At 30.3% G+C, this 23678-nt stretch overlaps 2 long non-coding RNA genes and 1 pseudogene across 3 annotated transcripts; all 3 read right to left on the bottom strand.

Annotated features, from left to right (window-relative positions):
• Window positions 1-1199: 1199 nt before the first annotated feature.
• Window positions 1200-5892, bottom strand: LOC114927508 (uncharacterized). 2 transcript variants are annotated; one of them, XR_003818000.2, is made up of 6 exons: window positions 5756-5892; window positions 5585-5665; window positions 5406-5483; window positions 4905-5310; window positions 4734-4820; window positions 1200-1578 (listed from the first exon to the last, which is right to left on the bottom strand). It is a non-coding gene; the product is annotated as an uncharacterized lncRNA (long non-coding RNA). The 2 variants fall into 2 exon arrangements; XR_011879587.1 differs by lacking the exon at window positions 1200-1578 and adding an exon at window positions 1972-2401.
• Window positions 5893-6474: 582 nt separating this feature from the next.
• Window positions 6475-7392, bottom strand: LOC140183728 (uncharacterized). Its single transcript, XR_011879588.1, has 3 exons — window positions 7263-7392; window positions 6968-7091; window positions 6475-6889 (listed from the first exon to the last, which is right to left on the bottom strand). It is a non-coding gene; the product is annotated as an uncharacterized lncRNA (long non-coding RNA).
• A 2959-nt stretch (window positions 7393-10351) lies between these two features.
• On the bottom strand, window positions 10352-20551 carry LOC112789758 (indole-3-acetic acid-amido synthetase GH3.10-like; annotated as a pseudogene).
• Window positions 20552-23678: the final 3127 nt, after the last annotated feature.

The following is a 23678-nucleotide window of genomic DNA, read 5'->3' as shown; positions in this document are numbered from 1 at the left end:
GCCAGCCGAAGAGCAGACTTGGATCAAATCTGGGAAAAAAGATCTTAAACGCCACGAAGAAAAAGAAAAAGACAGCTCAAAGCGAGGTAAAATTGATTTGCTTTCGATTAGGGAAAAATTCATTTGTGCATTTTGCTAATATACAATTTATTATGTCTTTTACAGTTGAACCTTTTAGATAACGGATCAACGATTCAGTCAAGCTCCATCCTTTACAATGCACCGGATACAAATTATCCCAGAGAGGATTATAGGAGTTTCAGTTTTTATTAACATAAATTTTCATTCATGTATGAGCAAATTTTGGTTCACTGAAGTTTTAGGAGGATTAATATCTGACTGGTGTTGGTCTTTATTGAATAGTCATTTTTTTGTGTTTGATATTAGCTTTCTGAAATTTTTTATTGAATAGTCACTTTTTTGTTTATTGAATAGTCACTTTATTCTATTATATCAAAGAGTTCAAGTATTTTCTGGAACTGAATACTGATATAAATATTTTTTTAAATTTAGTTCTCTACTATATTGATATATGCACTTTTTCGGTTCATAGAGTGTATTAGTTTTGGTTCATTGTGTTTTTGGAATTCTTAAAGTTTTGATAAATACCCTGATTCTATTCACTGTGAACTTGGAACAAAATAGCAGCCAGACAGTTCCAACAAGTATATACATTAACATATCAGACCGACAGGACAAGGACTAATCCATCTTGAATCAGATATATACATTAATATTAGATATATACATTAATATTAACATTAGATATATACCTTAACATTTACATTAATATTCACATATATACATTCAAAGAAGCAGTGTTTCCTTTTTTAAACAAGTTAAACAAAATATTGTTAATTATAACCAGTCAAACAAAGTATATTCTATTTACTATCTAAATCCCCATATGTGAATTTACAACCCTGTACATTGACCATTCAACATGATATACTCTACTTCTTCTCCATTTTCATCCTCCATTAAGGGTTCCACCCCAGCGTAAACCCTCATCTGGAAGACTACAGGGATACAAAACGTGAATGAAAATTAGCAACTACAATGAGCCGAACTCTGTTCATGTTTTGAATAAAAATGAGGTGAATCAAAATCATCAACTCCACTAAACTAACCAGCAATCATGAATTAAATAAAACAAGATAAACATTCAATCATCAAGGGAAATAACTTACAACAAAATATGTATGATTTAAATAACTTAACAAATTTATTCAGTTTAATTCTCAAGTCAGGTATTTCTTTTTTCTTCTTGTTCACATGGTCTAGAAGATAGAATGCCTTTTTCTGGACATCGACAATCCACAACCACTAGTGTCCACCATTGTAAATCAGCACAAAAAGAGAATTTTGGAAAAATCATAGAATATTTTAGTCGAAACGATAGCAAACGCGAGAATTATCAAAGAATTTTTAGAAATCACAACTTACAAATGGGTGCAATGCGAGTTTTCTTTTGTCAAGAAACTGGCGGTGGTGGGCATATTGATCGATATCGAACCGGTAGGCCTTGTTGGTCTTTGGATCAGTGTATCTCTCGCCATGGTTTTCCAACATAAACATCTGCAAAACGAACCTCGGTTAAATCACAAATGAACCAAATTATTTATCACAAATGAACCAAGCAAGTGAATCTAAATGGCCAACACCACTAAACCGAACACAATTTATGTGCTGAATAAATTGTAATAAACATTCAATCATCAAGAAAAAATTTTCTGCATGCAAAAGAACTCAACAGAATACATAATACTTAGGTGAATCAAAATGATCATTTCCACTGAACCGAACACCAATCATGTGTGTAACACCCTACCACAAAAAGCTTTATGCTTAAGTCGTAAAACAAAGGTGGTGTGGTATTACAACCTCTAAAATAAAATGAGTACATATAATAGCAGAAGAATTATAATATGCTAGGAACCTTGAAGAATAGAGGAAATAAAAATCGCGAAATAAAAGCGCAACGCTTGAGAAACGAGTTAACTTGTGTGCTAAGAAAGCTACATTTGTCAAGTGTAAAGTAACCCAAAACAGGAACAGAGAGTCAAATATACAAAATAACGAGCTTCTGACTCAGCTTGCGAAGTCAAGACTGGCCGGAGAATATACACACACATATATACATATATATACATATCCAAAACCCAAATGTACATAAACAAAATCCTGCTTCTCCATAAACCTCTAAGAGGATAAAAAAGAACAAGTTATGCGGAGAGAAAGCCAATTACATATATATATATATATATATATATATATATATATATATATATATATATATACATATATATATATATATATACATCATAGCATAACAAAATAACCCAGTAACCACTCCGCTTCAAGAGTCCAAACGCCTAACGAGATGCCTCTCGACCTGCATCTGAAAACAACAACATAGTATGGAATGAGAATCGGAGGTTCTCAGTATGGTAAAGGTGCCACACACATAATATATAAGGTCTTAGGAATGCCAGAGGCAATTCTAGAATGCCGACACTCAGATTATAGAGCTTAAAGTATTAAATAGGAGCCTTAAAAGGTGGTTTTCTAAGAATATTTAAACCTAACTTAACTTAACCTTAAATCTAAGTCCCATACTGCCATTCCTCCATATCTCCAACTCATCATGCATTTTCACAGACAAATAGACAGATAAAGGCAAGCACAAGAAGGTTACAATTACGGCTGGTAACAAATATACATTTAACATGGCAAGTACATGTAGGCACACCCAATTAAAGCACAAGCAATTAGTTCAAGTAATATGCATATGATGCATGCCTGTCCTATGGCTGATGAGGCTCATTTGTCGGTTATCCAGCCAACCCGACAAGTCTGAAAATACTTAGACTGTCCCCCAACGTGCATCCCCAAGAGTATATACATAGCTTTTTCTCAAATAATAAATATTGCTCAATGGGGGTTACATTTTCGAAAATTTATAGTGCCCGGTCACACTTACGTCGTAGGGTCAACAGAGTATCGAGCTTTCAACCTGGTACACGTGGTGGCAAGCCACTGTACTTTAGCTAGGAAATCTCGTATCTCAGATCATTCAAATTCATAAGCCATATAAATAATTCAATTATAATTCATCAACATCCACATCATTCTCAATCGCATCTCATTCATCATCATACATCAATCATATTCAATCCTTATCCTTCATTCTCACACCTTCCATTCCGTCCATCAATAGTTCCAATTCAAAACATAATTCATTCTTTTCTAAATAAATCAAACTTAAAACATACTCATTTTATTAATAACTCAAAATCAAACCCTATAACCTTTGAATCTAAATCTTTTCAAATAATCATCTAAACAAAATCTCTAATTTTTATAAAATTTCGGCAGCATCTCCTCTAAAACTCGGACTTTGCCACCCTTTTTGGGTCCAAACCTACATTCTTTTCAATTCAACATACCCTTCCTCATCATCATAACAATCACCATAATAAATCTACCTCAGATCAACAATTATACTCATACAATATTCAAATCCAACAACCAAAGTTCAACTAAGGTCTAAGAATCATAGTTCACAAATCCTAGACTTTTAACACAAAATACCTCATTATCACAACAACCTCCACAATAGTTATACCTCAAATCAATAATTCACCAAAGCACTAGTTACTCAACAAGCACCAAACCAACCATGTTCATCAACAGGATACTAAATATTAAATATACACATGCAATCCAACTTATCCTGTGGTCATCTAGCCTGAGTCTTCACAGAACATTATATATTAAATGCAAGAAACCTAAACCATACCTTAGCCGATTCCCAAGTATTATTCCATTTCCTAAAAGAACACAGCCCTCAAAACCTCAACTAATCCACTTCCTCCAAGTTCCAATATTCACAATTTCAAGCTCCAATTATTTATTCACAACCTAATACACATTTATAACACATATATACCCAATTTAATACTCAAAGCTCAAATTCAATGAAATTAAAATAGAATTATTGTATCATCACCTTACCCAAGCTTCACATAAGCAAGGGTGAACGTTTTTCTCAATTTAATTGGATCCTAAAATATCAGAAATCAAAGAAATTCAACATTCCTACTCAAAATTCGAAAATTGGGGGAAAGGAGTGGATGGGAGTATTTAGTGGCTTACCTATGAAATTATTCCGATAGAAACGTAGAGCTCGACGCGATGAACGCGTGGCCGCAAATGATGCGGCAATCGAAACTCGGACGGAGAAGTTACAGCGTACGGAAGATTGCCGTAAGGGCTCGACACTACTTCTCTTCCCTAGGTGCTTCACGTTGCATTCAGGTGAAATATGGGAGAGAAGAGCTTTTGGGCTCATTTAATGTGATGGCCCGGTTCAACCGGTTCGGCTCGTTCGGTCCAATCTTGGACTATTTTCTTTAAAATTAGTGTCAAAATTCTCGTTTCGATGAGCTCTATCCTAATTTGATATAATATCCGCATTTCTAATTTTCCTTATTAAAAACTAATTTATTGACTAATTATCTACTAATTTAACCGGGGTTTACAATGTGCTAAATAAAACATGATAAATATTCAATCATAAAGAAAAACATTTTCTGCATGCAAAGGGACTCAACTGAACACTTGACAGTCAAATGAATCAACATGAACAACTCCACTGAACAGAACTCCATTCATGTTTTGAATAAAATGCGATAAACATCAATCAGTAGGGAATAAAAAATTTGGCTTACCACAATATCCAACGGCACACAGTATATTTATTCTTGAAACCGATGACCTTTTATTTGGTTGAGAATCATGTTATGTGCAGTGACCACCTACAGGAAGAAAATTTATGAGATATACGGTATAAGAGTCTTTAGAAAAATCATTAATATTAATGCAATAGGTAAAGAATTTACCGTGCTTTCCACATGTTGTTCGGGCATTAGAGACATGAAATAATGTCTAAGCCCCTTGAAATTTACTTCATGCTTCAAGACGAATGTGGTATCATATTTGTTGGAACTATCTTTGGTTTCTTTGAAATGTATCATCCAATGATAACGCTTCTCCATCAACTCCTCCGTGATTTCTTTCTCTTTCTCTGGAGTTCTGTACCTTTCAGCGGTCGTATGGCTCGGCTCGACACTTGTTGCGTTAGCAAATTTCAATGCTGCCGCCACCCCAACATCTACTACCGTGTCCGCTAATATTTCGAGTTGACTCACTGTCGATTGAGAGGGGGCACTTGGTTGAGATGCTGAAGGACTTGTCCCAAGGCTGAATAAATGTGCATCATCTTCCCATTGTTTAGGACAAGCAGCACTGCAAGACGATAGAGGAAAGTTTCAAGCAATTAGGAAAAAGCAGTATATCATATAACATAAAAGCTAATAAAAATGATATTAATTAAAACTTACACTTTCAACGGAGGTTTTGGCTCCGCCTTCCTCGGAGAAGATTCCTCGCCGGCCCGCTTTTTGGGTTTCGGAAGGCAACTATAACAAACAGAAAATTGATTTCTGGATTCTGATGAACCACAAATAGAGCATGTAATGAACCGAAATTTACACATATCTAAACAAGCAGTAAAACTTACCCATCAATGTGTGCTTTTTCTTCTAATTGATTTGCTGTCGGAGCTTCTTGGCACAGTTACTGTTGCGGTTTCGGAAGGTTGCTGCATTAAACAGAAAAGAGTTCAATAATGACCCAAAATTATTATCCTATACCATTAAATCTAATAAAAAGAATTTTATGTGCAACTTACGCATTAATAGAAGCTTCTTGTGTTTGAAATTCGGAAGGGTCATAGGTAAAGTAATCTTTTATTAGCTCTTCCTTAAGAGAACTTGGAAGAGACACCACAATAGGAGCTCTAAGTAATGTAAACAAGGAAGAAGTTAATGTTAAAAAATTAGAATAGGTTATGAGAAACTGAAATCCGCACATTGAAAAATTCACATTTCCAAATGTTGAGAACGGGTTTTTTCTCAAACCGCAATGATTTGGAGGTCAGGTTCAGGTGTAGCGCTACTAACAATTAAACAAAAATTTGGTCAATACTTCACTTAATACACCGACAAGCACAAGCATGCATATTTTAATCAAGTGAATCAAAATGACTAACTCCACTGAACCGAACTCTATTGATGTTTTGAATAAAACGTGCTAATCATTCAAACAGCTAGAAAAACATTTTAGCATGTAAAAGAACTCTTCTAAACACTTAACAATAAAGTGAATCAAAATGATCAACTCTACTGAACCAAACTACATTCATGTTTTGAATAAACAAAAATTAACCAAAAATTATTACCTAAATCTAGAAGACCAACATAAATATTTAACTTACACAGCTGGAGTTTGGAATCTCTGTTTTTGATGGACTTTCTTTCTTCTAAAAACTTTTACTAGGGTTTATGGGATAGTTTTCCTAATAAGAACATACCTAATTAAAATCATCAACCAAGATTATAAGCAGAGGATTAAAAATACATCAAATTCATTTTTGGAATCCAATGAACCACACTTAAACCCAGAATAAACCAAATTTACCTAGCATTTGCCAGTGCATTTACAGACGGTGTGGAGCTCATCTGAGTTTCTAAAGGCTCGCTGTCCAAATTTACAGTCGGCAGTCTAAGCAAGAAAATCAATATTATTTAGTAAATTGAGTTACAAGAGGTTTTAGCAAAGTTAGCAAACAAAGAAAAAGAAATCGATATAAGGAACCGAATCTTAGGTCTCAGAGAAATCATTTTGGGCCTCTGTGGAGTCAAATTTATTCGGAGCAACATTCGTATTTCTGGCTCCATCTTTTTTTCTCTTTGATCTCTTTTCTTTTAACAGCTCCAACGCATGTCTTCTTCTTTCGGCAGTGCTGTCCTTTACTTGTGCACTTCTAAAAAATCATAAAATAAGTACCAAAGAACCTAAAATGAAAGCATCAATAACCAAAGATATGATTCCAGAAACTTACTCCTTTTGAGATTCAGTTTTGCTCTTTGAATCTGTCAAAACAATCTTACTTGATTTGGTTTGTTTTTTGGCCACCCTCTCCGATTGTTTTCTTTTCACCGTGTGTGTTTTTTCGATTTCTTTTTCTGTACAACACACACAAACACATCGAATTTATATCGAAGACAAATATCACAGCCATAATTTACTTTAACAAGCACACATAAACAATTTTCAACAAACAGAAGCAAAACCAAACCAGATAAACATTATACAGTTACTGCACTGAACCAAAAACAATCAATTTTCAAACTTACTGATTTTCAGATTCACTTGTGCTCTCCGAAATTGTCGGCACAAGCTTTTTTTTCTTGCTTTGTTTTTCAACCACCTTCTGTGGTTGTTCTCTTTTTTTGTCTCTCTTTTTTCAGTTTCTTCTTCTTCTATGCGGTACATAAGAACCAGAGCATAAGAAAAATTTTAAACAAATAGCAATGAACATCAGACAGAGATAGAAATTAACCGAAAATAGGCATTTCCAAAACTTACTGATTTTCGGATTCAGTTGGGCTTTCCAAATCCGTCGAACTGCTCTAGTTTTAAGATTCACTTGTTATTTTCGAATCCGTTAGGATTCTTTGTCTAGTAGGCCACCCACGGTGGCCCGGGAGCATCAGGTGCATCAAAGCGAGGGAACTTGGTTTCATGGAAATAAATCAGCATCAAAACAAAAATACAGCCATCAACGGACTGTTTCTTTCCCTTTCTCTTGTTTTTGATTCCCTTCCTCAAGAAGCTGAGCACATGATTTGCCCAATCTCACTGTCGGATGTTGTCCACACAAAAGGCAGGCAGCTTTTGGATCGGGGAGGCCATGCTTACTGTCGTCGGCAGCAAGAAGCACTTTTGTACAACGATGACAAAAGTCCTCCAGAATTTATGTCTGTTCCCCTCCCCTTCAACACTCATATCGAGGACAGACTTTTTCAAAGACGTCAACGTAACGCATTTGAAGCTATCGATTATCTCCTTGTCTGCCGCATTCAGTCTGCCATAATCAACCTTTTCAGGAAAATGATTTTCTATAATATTTTAATAGCAACAAATCAGTCAAAAAGGCTTAGTTTAATTTTCTGTACACAAATGAACCGAAATTAAAGGAAGCAATGAACCGAAAATAAGTAGAAAGTGAAAAGTGAATTACCTCCGTGGTTTATGCCCAGCGCAGCTGCTACCTTGTGAGGTGTTATGTATATTTTTCCATGCAGAGTTTTCAGGCATCCATAATAGTCATAATAAGATGCAACTAATTCTCTCAAGAGGCTGTGAGAGGCGTTTATTTTCGAGACATGTGCCAGCGCACCTAATCCCATTTCTTTAATAATATTTTTCTTTTCTTGACTCATTTCCTTGAACACCTTTGCTATTGTCTTTGTCTGGCATCTGTAATCATGAGTTTTCTGCAAGATTTCAAAATAGAATGTCACAAAATTGCTATGAAATTAGGGATACTAGAGTTAGAGTTTAAATTTTGTTAATGTGAACTGGATTTAGATTTAGAGTTTTGATTCTGTTAATGTGAAATTGGGTTTATATTTAGGGTTTAGATTTTGTTAATTGATAAATTTAGATTAGAGTTAGATTCTATTGCTGTAAAATTGAAATTAGGGTTTGGATTCTTAGTTTCTTATTGTAAAATTGGATTATGATACTGAAATTTTTAGAAAATTGTTGTTGTTTACTGGATTTTTATCTTTTTAAAATTTTTTTATTTGTTTCCTCAATTCCTTCAAATTCTGCGGATATCCTAATATCTGGCGGAAATGGGGTGGAGACGGAAGAGGATTTCTGGAGGCAGAGGACGGAAGGCATGTTCCTGCCCTCAAAGAACCCATTACCATCTCTATGTACAGGTTAAATTAATTTTAAAGATAAAAATATAAGTTTAAAAAATTGTGTTTTATATTTGTATTTAAATTCAGATTTTTCTTACTATATTTAAATATTAATAAACTCCAAATATATACATAACAAATGAATAGTATTTCGTACGATAAAAGAAAAGACAGACATACATAACATTAAATAGTTGCACATAGCTATAAAGTTATGGGTTTAATTGCTAGTAATAACCTCTTGTTAATTTTATAAATAATTGTCCCTTGTAAAATATACATTATATTATCACCAGGTAAGCAATTTGAAATTAAAATTTTTAAAATGAAAATTACTCCTAAAAATAATGTTATGATATTTATATAGATCTAATATATTTAAAGTTTTAGTATCATGCATGCATTAATAAAAAGAATTTAGACCATTTTTAAAGTTAGGATAATCTCATTAATTATATATATATAAAGTCTTGACTCGTGACATTATATTTTTGAAAAATTATACAATCATTCTTATATGTCAAAATAACTATTTTTTAATCTGTTAGATTCATTTAAAAAAATAATATATTTCAAATAATTATTTTATTTAAATATACTAACTTTTTAATAAAATTAAAAAATAAAATAGATACTTATTTTAAAAAAATATTAAATATCAAATAATTTTTAGACATAAAAATAAAAAATAAAAAATGTAAATATAGATAAAATAAAAAATTTTAGATATGAAAAAAAAATTTGTTAAAAAAAGAAGTTGACTAAATTAATGAAAATTTTTATTTAAAATAAGAAATATAAAAATTTAATAAATTACAAATCATGTTAAATTTTTTTATAAGTAAAGAGAATAAATAAAATGGTTAAATATATACATGATTGATATAAGAAAAACATGACATTTTAATAGATCCATATCCATTTGTTAATTAGTAAATAAGTTTGTGTAGTATTAGACAAAATTAGCCCATTCACCGCAAGCCATAGCTATATATAGCGTGGTGTTATAGTAAATTTTATAAGATTATATTTAATAGTGTTTTTATAGTTTTTTGAAATGTTTGAGAATGTTTTAGATGATTTTGAAATGTTTTAAAATGTTTTAGAAGGTTTTGAAAATCCTAAAAAGTTCTAGAAAATTTTAGAAGGTCATAGAGTAATTTAGAAGAGGCTGGATGTATATAGAAATATGAAGAATAGTATGAAATAATTTAGAAGTATTTAAAAAGTTATGGTAGAATAGATATTTGTAATGAAGATTTTAGATGATTAATCTGGACTGTTGATTAGATTTAATCCTAACAATGTATTGAGGAGGTAAATGACTATAAATAAGAAGTGTGAGTTGGAATTTGAGCATATAAATCATTTGTAACAAATACTTAAGTAATAAAATATTCTTTTTATCAAAACTTTTTTTCTTTTGTGTTTTTAGATTTCTTGCAAAAAAATTTAGTAAATTGAGTATTGGCACATTAAGGTTAAAGTGTGTCCAAAATCATGACAGTGGGTTATCCTAAAATACTTTTAACATAAAATAACAAAACTGATGGTCAATGTTGTGTCCAAGACGTGACAGTGGGTATTACATTACCTGCTGCATAACAAATGTTTTACCAGCTATTATTTTGTACATGACATAGCAGTATTTCAATAAAGTGGATGGAATACGTGAAAATTTTTGGATACTATATATGAAATTAAACAACGCAAGCGTTAATTAATTATATTATTAATTGTTCATAAATGATATTATTGAGTTCAAGTGTTGTAAGCAGTGCTACGAAACTTCTTGAGAGCGCAAGCCCTAAGGATATTAAGCATGCCATGGTTACTAGTGCACCTAGGAGTCTTGAACTGGCTCAAAGCAGCACCATTAGCAATGAAGTTGTCCAGAATCTTCTTGAATGTTCCCCTCTCCACAATGCAAAGCTCAAGGGGCCCTATTGACTTGGTCTTTCTAGAAACCACGTAACCGTGATCGGCAAACGACGCGTCCATCTCGGTGCAACACGCCTCTAACAAATTGTCCTCGGCGTAACCGTCGATCTCCCAGAAGATGACGTAGTGGCCGGGTTCGTTGGAGACATGAGCGTAGCTGGTGAAGTCAACAAGCTCAGCTTTCTTTGCTCTCTTCAGAAGTTGTGACCCTTTCTCTACTACTAATTGGAGGTCCTTCTTGTTGGGAATAAGACACAATTCCCCCTTGAGAAAACACCTTTGACAGAGAAATAAAATAGACACAATCACAACACAAGAATTTAACGTGGAAACTCCAATTACCGGAGAAAAAACCACGGCCGTTGTCAAATGACAACCAGAGAATATCACTATGTGAAAATTGTTACAACACATAGACTTCTTTCTCTCACCGGCACCCCAGTACACCCACACTCTTTCAAAGCAAATATCTAACTACACCTCACAACACTCTCTAATCAAAGAGTACAGAGGAAAAGAAAAATCAGATACAAGCTTAAAGTGTTTCTGACTGGTGCAAAAACAAATGAAGAACTTAGCCTCATATTTATAGCCTAGGCCACCCACTCCATTTGCTATCCTAAGCAATGTAGGACTAATTCAACCAAATCCTAACAATCTCCACCTTGATTGAAATAGTCACACATCTTCAGCTTCCATTGTCAACACCGACAATTCTTTGCTGCCATTGTCTATACCGACAATCATAGTTCAGAGAACTATCATACTCCACCATGAAAGTATACTCACTTGGAATTAGACCACTCCAAGAATTTCGCCTTGGTACAGATCGAAACCTTGCTGAAAATTCATGGTGCAACTTCCAAATTGGCTTTTCCTGGAAGTTCTTCAGCCATCGACCTAACTCCGCCACACACCTTGCATCTCAACGCCAACCAATGCCCGTGTGCAATTGTGGACCCGATTGCCACAACTTATCCTTATCCATGGCAGTGCGGTAATACCATGAGGATACTTCTTGTCTTCTAGAGAACATCATCTTCTCTCATAGAGAGAGCAACCAGAGATCTTCTCCTTCAACGCCTTGTGCAAACCTGATTGTATCAACACATCCTTGACTTGTACTTGCCACAAGCCAAAATTGATTCTTCCATCAAATTTCTCTATTTCAAGCTTCACAGCACTTGAATATCCTGACATTGTTGCAACCGTATACTGGAATATTATAACTCAACTGTAGACCGTGCACTAGGAAGGGTCCCCAGGAAAGAGAGGTGGGTCACAATGGACACACTTAAATACCAAGTCTTTCCTTAGCCAGAACCTTTTCCAAACTGCACTCTCACAGAGTCACACTGCCTTCCAGCAACAACAACAGCAACCAAAGAGATTAGACTAGGCTGCAACCACAGAGCATACTAAGAATAAATCCCACCGAACCGAAGCTCTGATACCACTTGTTGGGAATAAGACACAATTCCCCCTTGAGAAAACACCTTTGACAGAGAAATAAAATAGACACAATCACAACAACAGAATTTAACGTGGAAACTCCAATTACCGGAGAAAAAACCACGGCCGTTGTCAAATGACAACCAGAGAATATCACTATGTGAAAATTGTTACAACACATAGACTTCTTTCTCTCACCGGCACCCCAGTACACCCACACTCTTTCAAAGCAAATATCTAACTACACCTCACAACACTCTCTAATCAAAGAGTACAGAGGAAAAGAAAAATCAGATACAAGCTTAAAGTGTTTCTGACTGGTGCAAAAACAAATGAAGAACTTAGCCTCATATTTATAGCCTAGGCCACCCACTCCATTTGCTATCCTAAGCAATGTAGGACTAATTCAACCAAATCCTAACACTTCTCTGTGTTCTTGTCTATGTTTACAGTTAGAATTAATTTCCTTCTACATACGAAGTTCAGTTTTGGGGTCCCGTTGTGGAATCCTGCCACCTCTACCACATCTCCTAATCTGCACCTGTATAGTCCTAAAAGAGGGAGAAAAAGTTATTATTCACAAATAAAATATTTTTATGGCTAATACTTTTTTTCATATATTTAAATTAATATTAGTTAATTCTCTTTTCTTTTACACTAAAGATATTATCCCATAGTATTTTCCTAAAATTTATATCTATATAAAATTTTGTGTGTTTTTACGATAACAATTTCGCTACGTTATCAATAACATTTCTACTAATTTTTACTAATTCTTGTTTATGATTGTGTTTAATGGAAGTGTCTTTATGAATGTGTTTAATAAAAATGTTTTTTTTATAACGGTGTCTAATAAAAATATCTTTATATATGTATTTCGTGGATATGTCTCCTTATACATGTGTTTAAAATATAATAATTAATTATAAAAAATAAATCTTAACTAGTCAACATTAATTTTTTTGTGACTAGTAGTCAACATTAATTAACATTCTAAAAAATTTAAAGTTTAGGATTAAAATTTAAAATTGAATAAAACTTAAAAATATTAATTAATGTAATTTAAGAAAAAGTTAATTCTCTAAAATCCACTCATATAATAAATGTTCTATTCAAATATCAAAAGTTAGTAGGCTACTAGTTTCAGTCCTACATGTAACATTCTATGATGGTTGTTATTATTATTATTATTATTATTATTATTATTATTATTATTATTATTATTATTATTATTATTATTATTATTATTATTATTATTATTATTATTATTGAAAAACATATTTAGTTTCTACAATATCCGATCCATATAATTGTAATATTTTTTTTCTATTTAAAATTTCTCATGTCTTAAATTTTTAAGAAGAAATACGATACTACCTCTAAGGAATGAGAGGGCGGCAAAATAAATAAGAAACTAGAGTGGTCAACCCTAGAAACTAGTAGAGTCTACAGATGAAAACATCATGACAGTGTGGGGTTATTATTATTCTGAGTCATACTACAGTTAACAAATTTTGAAGGGCAATTATGGAGCTTGCCATGTATATCCTTGTCAGAAAGGACAGATGAAATGATAGCTACATTACATCAAAGTCATTAATAATCAAAGTAACGAACAGAAACCAAGCACAAGACTCAATGGTCACTACAGTAGTACAGGTGAAACGTGGGTTGTCTACTATAGCTAGTCTACACTCTACACACAACAAATAAGATAGAAATAGAAATTAAATAACTAATGGAAATTTGTTATTTGTTAAATAAGTAAACTACAATAATATATAATAGTGGTAGAAACATAACACACATCGGCCAGGTACGTAGCAAAATTATGACCACTTATTATTATTGGTGTGATGCCCACTAGCTATTTTTTGTGTGCATTTCAATAATTAATGTTTCCACGAATTGCGATATATTGGGACCAACTTTGCTAAAGATTTTTGGCAAAATATGCAGCTAGATTGCATTGTCGACTGGGGTCTCCCCATTCAAGAAAAAACTGACGGTTATATTAGCTTAGATTAGAACTGACCCATCAATGTTGCAAAATTATTGAAACATTATTGTTAGGAGATAACGTTTCTAACATACACTAGGCGTTATTTTGTTGAGGACAGTGGGCTCAAAGGGGGCTTACCTAATAATTATGAATAGTTTACAGATTGGGTAGCTAAAAAGCATTCACTTGGTATTTATTGGCCAAAACAGATAAAAGTCAAAACTCAAAAAGTACAATATATATATATATATATATATATATATATATATAAGAAATTGTGTTGTACTCATATTTCATCAACTATTACTCATAGTGGTTACTGGTGAAAAAAAGGGCCAGGCGACTTTTAGGAATTTGTGGATTAGCCTATATTTGATTTGGTTAAATAAAAAAAACTTTAAATTTAAATTATTTTAAAAATTTAAATTTTTATAAAATAATATGTTAAGTCTGTTAGACTGGTCTAAATATGGTAAAATATATAAATACATAATTTTATTATAATTTATTATATTAAAAATATAATACTAAGAGATTAAATTTATATCATTTATTTTATTTAAAGATTTTTATTCATTAGACTATTTATATCTTTAATTACATATATAATTTTTAAAATATATTTAATATCTTTCATTTTACTTGATTATTTATTTATTATTTTATTATTTATTTAAATTATCAATTTTTTAACAAGTTTTAAATCAAGTTAAGTTTTTGAACAGACCATACTTAATATTTAGTAAATAGTCTATATATAGTAAATTATAGACCAAACTCAGGCCAATAAATTTTATTATAGGTCTAGTTTGTTAAGGATAAAGTTTGACATATTAAAATTTAACTTATTTAGTTATATGATAGATAAAGTGACATATTAGGCATTTAATATATTTAAATAATTTATTATGTAAATATATTAAAAGTTTAATATAATATTTTATCTAAATCAATACTTTTTAAAAGAGTATTAACTTGAGTTCACATATCCATTAATAATATTTATTTATTTTTCGATGCTATTAATAATAATATTGAAAGTTAAAAGACACTTTGCATAGTGCAACATTGTATTGTTGCCTAACAAAAGTCTCTTTTTTTTTTTCGAAATAAAGTGGGTTGCTCATTAACTTTTGAGTCTTACTATTTGTTCAATAACCTTTATTGTTTTGTATTATATTAAAGAAAATTGATATTGATACTTCTATTTTGATGTCATTTTCTTTTTATAAATTTATGTAAATATATAATATAAAAAATTATGTATATATAAAGTGATATTATAAAAAATAGGAGTAACGCTATTACCTAGAGTAATTTTAGTTAGTATGCCGATCAATTAGTTAGACAGATATTAAATATATTCATTTATTCTTTAAATAATAAACAATCAACCGAAACTTGATGAAATTAGGGGCTAATTCTTTTTTTTAATATTGGTCAATGTGTTACACTAGGTTATTTGACTTCAAGTGAGTTTTATTTTGCTATGAAAAGTCTTTTTACTTTTCAAAAGACACATTTTGTCTAAATTTTTTTTAATTAATTAAAAAAAAGTCATTGATATTTTTATTAAAAAATATTTTTTTTGAATTTTAATAATTATTAAAGTACTAAACGGCACTGCCGTTTTGTTTCTATATTTTTATAAAATTATTAAAATAGAAAACAGCATCGCCGTTTTGTTATTTTAACAAATTTAAAAATTAGTTATGACGCCCTCACAGTTCGGTACAATACATATGATAGGTTATTTTGGGGGATGACATCCATCTGAATATAATATTACCAAAAAAAAGTTTGAAATTAGATAGTCTAAGAAAGATATACTACGCTCTATTTATTTTAAAACAAAAATTATTTTGAAAAGAATTAATATATTAAAAGGTCATTGTATTTAGACAAAACAACAATTCTTTAAGGAAATATTCTCGTTGTTATAAAAAAAGAGTTATGTAGATAAAAAATAAATTTATTATATGAACAATAAAAGACATGATTAGTAGATAGAAAATATTTTTTTTTGTTAACAAAATTCATCATATGAATAATGAAAAATATGGTAAATAAAATATAAAATTTTTTAATTAATGGTCAAATAAAAAAAAGTGAATACAAAAACCAAAATTTTAGTTTCGCTTGAATGTGGATTAGACTACAAAATCACGTTTAAGTTTTGAAGGAGAAAAAATAGCTAAACAAAAAAAACTTTCAAAAGAACTAAATTTGAGTTTTATGTTCTAAACACTAAACTAAACATACTCTATATATACTTTCTTTTAGAATGACATTTTTATATAACATTTATTTATAAATTAATATATCTAAACATAATTTGTATTTAATTGTGTTCGTTTATAAAAATGTATTAGAGACGTACTATGGATATAGCTAAGAATGATAGAAGGGAAAGAAGGATGTGTTACCGGTGAAAGTTGTAAGGACAATTTCATACTCTTGTCCTGCTTTAACCTGAGAAAGTGGAATTGGCTTGTCTTCAATAAAATCATCAGCAATAATTGATCTGTAATCTTCTTGCTTATTATGTCTATAAAGTGGAATGAACTCAAAGTAAGAGAAAGTAGGAACAACGGTGAATGTTACTTTCTCTGGTGGCAAACTTGGATCCACATTAACCCCAATCCAACTCTCAGTTGACCCATAATCAGCACTAACCTATAATTAATACAAATTATTAGTATCAAATATGGTACGACATGTAAATAAAACAACAAAGTAGTATTTCACGAATAATTTTAATTGTTCATCTTAATTATAAAATATATATTAATTAAAATTAACGGCTAAAAAGGCTGAAAGAGTAGTATTTTTGAAATATTTAAAGATTTTTTCTAAAGTATTTATTTGTGCATTAAATATAGACACTAACCAAAGGTAATCCATTTGCATAATGCCTAAGCTTTGTCACATAAGGTAGCATAGACCCTGTCATTATTGAATAAACATACTTAGCATTTGGCCAAAGCTTTGGAATCAAACCAAACCAATCCACCAATTCTAGCTCCTTGCAAATATTTTCCAATTTTGATGCCAAAATTGGGTTTGGACTAATGATTTCCAAAACTGCCTTTCTCATCTTTGGCAACTTAATTCGCGAGCTAAGCGAGCCGGATCTAACATCGTTGCATATCTCACACCAAAGCTCCTGGAAGCTGCGAAATGCTTGGATTATGCTGTAGACAAAAGCAGAGGTTATAAATTCGACTTGGTCGGAGAAGAAGAGGCCGAGGAGGAGGTGGCAGTATGTCGATTGCTTGTAGTCCCCGCCGGAAATGACTTCGGCCGGGCTACAAGTGAAAGATTTTGTTTGTTCTTGTTTGATCTTGAACTCTTCACTTGCATAGTAGTGTGTTGTGGCTGTTCCTACCGTTAGGCCTCCTTTTGTTTTGAACGTGTTGCTGCTGTATATGAATTCAAGAATCTTTCCTCCTTCTCTTATGGGATAAACCCTGTTAATATTACACATTACACCGTGAAAACAATGATATATATTGGATGGAAAGAAGCTAGGTGTCTATGCTAAAATAGATTTGCTTTTTAATTTAACATTGCCTTTAATCATTGAGAGAAGACACAGGGCAAATGATAATATCAGTTCTATTTTGATAATGTCGTTTATTTTTTCTGCAAATTTATATATAATACAATATAAAAAAAAAATTATGTGAGAAGTAACATAAATAAGGATAGGAGTGAGATTATCATATATCTCAAGATAAAAATATAAAATATTAAAGTATGTTTTGAATTAGGTATAAACTATGATACTTATATCAGAATACAATTTTTTTATACATTTATTTTTTTCAATAGTGAAAATAATAATTTTTTAATCTCTAGTCTGTGTGCTATTTTTACTATCTAAACATTTTAATATAATATTGATATAGCTTTATAAGTGTTATTTTATATTGCGATTTGGATGAACATATTAGATGATGAATACAAGAAAATAGAGAAATAAATACAATAACCTAAAATTTTATCAAATGAAAAATATATTTAAAAAAATAGATCCAAGGAAATCTATCTTAAATACTAAACACTATTTCTATCATAAAAAATTATATATAATTCACTAAAACAAATTCTTAGAGGTAAACAAAAGATATACAAATACAATCATAATATCAATATTGACATGGGACGTACAAAAAATTTGAAATCTATACTGTATATAACAGAAATATAAAAAGATTAGTACACAACTTTTTTTGCTAAAATATTTTTTATTACATATATAATTTAACAAAAATATTTCTTTTTGCTATTTCAAATATTTAAACACAAGACCTCTTAATTAAATTCTAAAATATTTATCATTTTAACTAATTTTAATTTGTTGCTATTATTTTTATATATATTTAATAAATAAAAGTGTGATCAATAAATATACTATTACCTAGGGCTAAAAGTGAGTCAAGCCAGCTTATGAGCCAATTCGAGCTCGACTCGTTAATAGCTCGATAAACTGAACTCGTGAGTTGGTAAGCCAAGTTTGAGCTTAGAATTGAACTTATAAAATAAATGAGTCGAGCTGAGCTTATCGTCGATATTGAGCTTGGATAAGCTCAACTCATTAGCTCGTGAGTTGGTTCAATTATATATATATATATATATTTTAATATTATATATATACATATGAAATAGTAATATATATAATTTTGATGTAGGATATAAATAAAAAATTTATAATTTATTGAAAGATAGAGAATATATAAAATTGATCTTTTTAAATATTTTTTAAAATATATAAGTTATAATTTATTAAGATACAATTATAGATTATGTTTCTATTATTTGAGCTAACTCGTGAGTTCGAGCCAACTCGTGAGCTTTCGTTAAGCCGAATTTGAACTTAAAAAATAGGCTCGATTGTTAATGAGTCGAGTCAAGTTCAATTTTCGTGAGTCGGGCTTGAGCTCACTTCCAGCCATACTAGTATCCATAAAAATACGTTTCAGGTATACTATAGTTTTAAGTGTTTTAGTATTTTAATTCTATATATTTTATTTTATGATTGAGATCAATAATTAAATCACTGAAACACATAGAACCACACTTTAAATGCTTGCTATAGGTTATTCAATGCATGAAATGGGAATAGGAACACAGGGAACATTTAGAGGCATACCTTGATCTGTATGCTGCTGCTAAGGTAAAAATTTGAAGGGTAGTTTGTGCACTATGGCGGGTAAAAGGTACGAACTTCTGCCTTCCCTCTGTAGTACCAGAACTGCAAAATTAAATAATAATACTTATTATTATTATTATTATTATTATTATTATTATTATTATTGAAGAAAATCCAGAAGTGCAGGAGATTCTTCCGTATATTAATTATATCACAAGAGAAAAGAAAAATTAAATAAATATTTGACCAAATTAAAAAGAAAAACAAAAGAAGAAGAAAAAGTAGGCCATCGTCAAAATATACATAATAATCATCATGCATGACAAGACTGCTAAGATTAATTAATTAGTACTTTTAACATGGACTTTTTAAATTAAGTTGTGGTAGTTGTCATTAAATACAAGAACTAACCTAAGGTGGAAATAAAATTTATGGCCTCTATTAAATATTGTGGAATATTCCTGTGAAACCAAAATAAACGGAAAGAGATTAATTAAGAAAGTAATTAAAAATTATTATTACCTTAGGGAAAGAGTGGTAATAGGTTGTTGGGTGAGTAAAGGATTAGTGTCCCCATCTGCAATCCTTTGGATAAAAGGCTCAAAATCTGCATGAGAAGAAATTGGAACCACAGAAGTGAAAAGTGATTCCAATGCAGATGAATCCATTTCTTGGATGTTGTGATACCCCGACCATTTCTTCACATACTCAGCACCATGGTTCTGTTTCAGAATCTGGGATAGTATCTCTTTCTGAACAGAACCACCCTTCTGTGACACTTGTTCAAACCACTCAATTACTTCATCACTAGTACAATTATTGGTTCTGCTTCTTCCATTCACAATAGCACAGCCATGTCCATGGCCATTGCCATTGTTCATTGTTGGTTCCATCAAAGTTTCTTGTCGCTGTGGCATTAGGGAGCCGAGGATGTTATGTGTAGGAATTGAAGGCTATTGTACGGTTCTGTGTAACACTATAAGGCTAACTATGGATCTATATATATACACATACACATTGAAATAAAGGTAATGGATATAGCTATGAAAAGTTATTAGTGAGAGAAGAACCACAAAGATTGGAAGAGTACCCACTTGTTCATGAAATATCCCTTTACTACTTCTATAGGCCCTAAACAGGGCATTTATTATTATTATTATTATTATTATTATTATTATTATTATTATTATTATTATTATTATTATTATTATTATTATTATTATTATTATTATTAGTAGTAGTAGTAGTAGTAGAGATATAACAATTTGTGTCCTTTTTCAGCTTTTTTTTATTATTTTAAAATTTTAAAAAAATAATATCATAATATAGTATTAAAATTTTTATGATAAAAAATTTAAAATTTTAATTTTTATTATTGTTTTTTTTAAAAAAAATTTGACATAAAGCAAAGGAATCATGACATTATTATTATTAACCTGATTCTGCACAAGCTGCATCAATGAATGGTTATTACAATAGATATAGACCACAAGAATTGGCGTTACGTTATCATTATTTAGGTATTGATAATCTGCTTATAAAAATGTTAACGTGTCTGTAAATTGTGAATCGAATTTATAGATAGATATTACGAGGGTGTTAGGTACAGCAGATTTTATTATTTATAGTCATTAATTAGTCATCATAAATATTTTTGATGGTGTGAAATTATATCTATGACGTGAAATTATTCATTTTTCTTTTAATGATTAAATATTTGTCAGATTTTAATAAAAATGTCCGTCTTAGACTTTTTCATTATAAATTAAGTATTTAAATATGTCTGTATAAAAAAAGGTATTTGAGTATGTACCAACCACGTCAAAATTAAAAGATATAATAAAATTAACTATAGATTATATGAATATAAAATCAATTATATTATAGAAACATATATTTAGTAGTGTTTATGCAAAAAATTGATTGTATTGTTATAAAAAAATATTTATTATGTTATGACAAATTTAATTATTTTTAATGATATATTTAATTATTTTAATATTTATTATTTTATTAAAAATATATAAAATAATATATGCAAATATATAATAACTAATTTTGTAAGTTAATAAAATACACTAATAAGGATCATGTGGGGAATTCAGTAATAATGGCTATATGGACCAAAATACAGGTGATCCCTCTTTCCCTCCAATTTATTGTGAGCCACCATTTGAAATGAGCCCATATATATTCTTAGATATTTTTTTCAATGACTATCAGAGATCTCTACATGTTTAAGGCTATATTCATGTGTATACAAGGTGGAACCTTTAATTTCTAATTAATAAAATTCTGTTTATCGATAAAAAGAAAAAGGATTATCAATAATTTAAAATTATGTTTAGCAGATGAGATATAGACAGAAATATTATGTCTAAAGACACTCAATTAGAGTATTTTATATCCATTTTGACGAATGACACTAACAAGACGCATAATTTATTTTTAATTTTTTCTTTTATTATTCTTATTAATTTTCATAATTATATTTTTTTCAAATTTTTTCAATAAAAGTATAATAAATTAAACTTTTATAATTTATTATTAAATAAAATAAAAAAATACTAATTTTTATATTTTTATTTTTTGTATATTATTTTTAATATTTTATCTTGTCCTATTCTTAAAACTAAATTCGGTCTAAATTCACAATTGACTGAAAAGTTATATCTAAGATTAATTCAAGCATGAGCTAGAAAAGAGCTACCACAAAAAATTGGGTGGCAAATATAATGGCTCAAGTCGTCTATCATAAACTATAATTTTCCTGAAAAATAAAAAATAAAAAACATAAGCTAATAATGGAATATGTCAAAAGCTCTCCATTATCAGAAAGTACAATAAGAGGGAAAGAAAAAAATATACAATGACAAAAGAGTTTCCTTCAATTTTACGATATTATGAAAGATTTTTTAATTATCTTGTATTATCTTTTTTTTTTTGGTATAGATTATCTTGTATTATCTGTTACATATGTATCATGTAATATTCGTTTTTGTAATGCTCATTTGTTTGGATGAAAAATACAACAAAAAACAAATAAGACGGATAGCACAATTTGGACGCGTTATAAGAACGGCCAAATCTGAGTATATCCAAATTCCATGACCAAATTTTGCTATCAAACAACCCCAATGCTTTAAAAAAAAAAGAAGAAAAAAAGTGGAGGTGGAAAAGCAGGAGTGATGGTGGTGAAAAGTGAAAACTGAAAAGAGAAGAATAAATAAAGTCGATTAGGAATAAGCAAAGTGTCTGTCAAAAAAAAAAAAGAATAGAAGATGGTGAGGGAAGGATAATTGAGCAAAAGAAGGAAAAAAAAGAGTTGGATTTAGACGATAGATTGTAAATGGAATTGTTTACCATAAACCTCCGATCAAAATAGTTTGAGCAGGTTAACTTAGGCACTAGTCAAAGTTAGTTATCACATCGGTTCATGTTTTTGGAATTAATTCAGTTACATTTGTTAGCAATCACTTCAATTAGCGTTTATTTTTGGAGACAGGACTAGAGATATGGACAATATATTTTTAAGAAGTGTTTGACAATAAAGATATGAACACTGAATATATTGTTTTTGAGACAGTTTTGTATGATTTTGTGTCCACTCTTTTACGAAAGACAATGATAAACACAAAATTTAGAAGAGGGAGACGGACTTTTTTTATGTTTTTTTGTTCATAGATATTTTTTTATTATTCCATTGTTACCGCTTCTTAATTTTCCTAATTTGCGTTGTTCTTAGATTTTTTCAGGTACTCATTTCTTTTTATAAAATTTTTTATTGGGTTGGATAATTCATTCCTTCTTATCGTTCTTACTTCAATATCATTTTAACATGGCAATGTACTTAAATAAATAAAATAAGAGAATCCTTTACCTGATTGCAACATTTAGAAACTCTTTACGTGAGTGTCTTGTTTTGTTTACTATGTAAACCGTGGGAACTAACCACTATTTCAATATGTTCATAAACCGTGGGAACCTTGGACGGATTTCAGCTGGAAAATTTTGAACATAAACCGTGGCTGCTCACCACGGTTTATGAAAGAAAATAGGTAGCCATAAATCATGTAGAAAAAAAAAAGGTATACTTTAGAAAGGACAAAGAAGAAAAAAAATCTTAACTTATATGGTTTAGTATTCATTACGTATTTTGTGATATACTGTACTGTACTCTGACTTGCAATTTGGTCTCAACTTTTAACAAACATAATTAAAGAATTCATTATATACATACATGCATTTTTTTAAAAATGATATTATAAAATAATAAATAATTTTTTAT

The sequence above is a fragment of the Arachis hypogaea genome, chromosome 3 (genome assembly GCF_003086295.3).
Source record: "Arachis hypogaea cultivar Tifrunner chromosome 3, arahy.Tifrunner.gnm2.J5K5, whole genome shotgun sequence".
In the NCBI taxonomy this organism is placed as follows: domain Eukaryota; kingdom Viridiplantae; phylum Streptophyta; class Magnoliopsida; order Fabales; family Fabaceae; genus Arachis; species Arachis hypogaea.
The sequence above is the reverse complement of the archived record's forward strand: the minus strand, read 5'-3'. Positions and strand labels throughout refer to the sequence as shown.